We start from the raw sequence: 2,010 nt of genomic DNA on the forward strand, positions 1-2,010 counted from the left end.
TCAGGATTTTGCTCTACGGAAGGGGGTGCACAAAAGTGTTCGTAATCAACCTCGGATTGTACTTTTCATCATCTAGGGGCACCGTAGGGACCGAAAAAAGTGGTTTCGCATGATAGTCCACCTCGACCCATGTCGACCCTTGCGCGACCCCGACCTTCAGGATTTTGCTCTACGGAAGGGGGTACACAAAAGTGTTCGTAATCAACCTCGGATTGTACTTTTCATCATCTAGGGGCACCGTAGGGACCGAAAAAAGTGGTTTCGCATGATAGTCCACCTCGACCCATGTCGACCCTTGCGCGACCCCGACCTTCAGGATTTTGCTCTACGGAAGGGGGTGCACAAAAGTGTTCGTAATCAACCTCGGATTGTACTTTTCATCATCTAGGGGCACCGTAGGGACCGAAAAAAGTGGTTTCGCATGATAGTCCACCTCGACCCATGTCGACCCTTGCGCGACCCCGACCTTCAGGATTTTGCTCTACGGAAGGGGGTGCACAAAAGTGTTCGTAATCAACCTCGGATTGTACTTTTCATCATCTAGGGCCACCGTAGGGACCGAAAAAAGTGGTTTCGCATGATAGTCCACCTCGACCCATGTCGACCCTTGCGCGACCCCGACCTTCAGGATTTTGCTCTACGGAAGGGGGTGCACAAAAGTGTTCGTAATCAACCTCGGATTGTACTTTTCATCATCTAGGGGCACCGTAGGGACCGAAAAAAGTGGTTTCGCATGATAGTCCACCTCGACCCATGTCGACCCTTGCGCGACCCCGACCTTCAGGATTTTGCTCTACGGAAGGGGGTGCACAAAAGTGTTCGTAATCAACCTCGGATTGTACTTTTCATCATCTAGGGGCACCGTAGGGACCGAAAAAAGTGGTTTCGCATGATAGTCCACCTCGACCCATGTCGACCCTTGCGCGACCCCGACCTTCAGGATTTTGCTCTACGGAAGGGGGTGCACAAAAGTGTTCGTAATCAACCTCGGATTGTACTTTTCATCATCTAGGGGCACCGTAGGGACCGAAAAAAGTGGTTTCGCATGATAGTCCACCTCGACCCATGTCGACCCTTGCGCGACCCCGACCTTCAGGATTTTGCTCTACGGAAGGGGGTGCACACTTGTGCGACCCCGACCTTCAGGATTTTGCTCTACGGAAGGGGGTGCACAAAAGTGTTCGTAATCAACCTCGGATTGTACTTTTCATCATCTAGGGGCACCGTAGGGACCGAAGAAAGTGGTTTCGCATGATAGTCCACCTCGACCCATGTCGACCCTTGCGCGACCCCGACCTTCAGGATTTTGCTCTACGGAAGGGGGTGCACAAAAGTGTTCGTAATCAACCTCGGATTGTACTTTTCATCATCTAGGGGCACCGTAGGGACCGAAAAAAGTGGTTTCGCATGATAGTCCACCTCGACCCATGTCGACCCTTGCGCGACCCCGACCTTCAGGATTTTGCTCTACGGAAGGGGTCCTCTCTGTACAAGGTTTAGGGGTACATTTTCACCCAAAAACCACTATCGCTCATCCAAAACAACTCCTCGACATGTGTCTTCTCTGTGAATTTGGCCCCGATCTGACGAGTAGTTTTCGAGATATGCCCCTCTGACGGTACATATTGGGACTTAGCCGATTTTCACCCATTGCGGTGTCTATGGGGTGTTGGGAATCGCTCTACCGACCAGCCGGTTGGGGATATCGATTCCCGGTCTTCGGCGCGTTTGCTCAACTCCGTAATGCCTACTTTTCGTCCATACACACAACACCTCGCAGAGTTCTCCTTCTGCCAGATATAGCGCGTGCCCCTTTGTTCGTGCACCGTTTTGGCCCGTTTTTCGCACATTGCCTCGAAACCATGCGTCCGACGGTTTTGCGTCCCAAGTAGTGATGTTATAACACCACCGTGGCTAACTTTCGTCCATATACGCCAACTCCGTGCAATGTCTCCATCACCCTGTTTTTGGGTGAAAACCCATTTCTTGGACTTAGCCGATTTTCACCCA

Source organism: Anopheles nili (assembly GCF_943737925.1).
Source record: "Anopheles nili chromosome X unlocalized genomic scaffold, idAnoNiliSN_F5_01 X_unloc_7, whole genome shotgun sequence".
Taxonomy (NCBI): domain Eukaryota; kingdom Metazoa; phylum Arthropoda; class Insecta; order Diptera; family Culicidae; genus Anopheles; species Anopheles nili.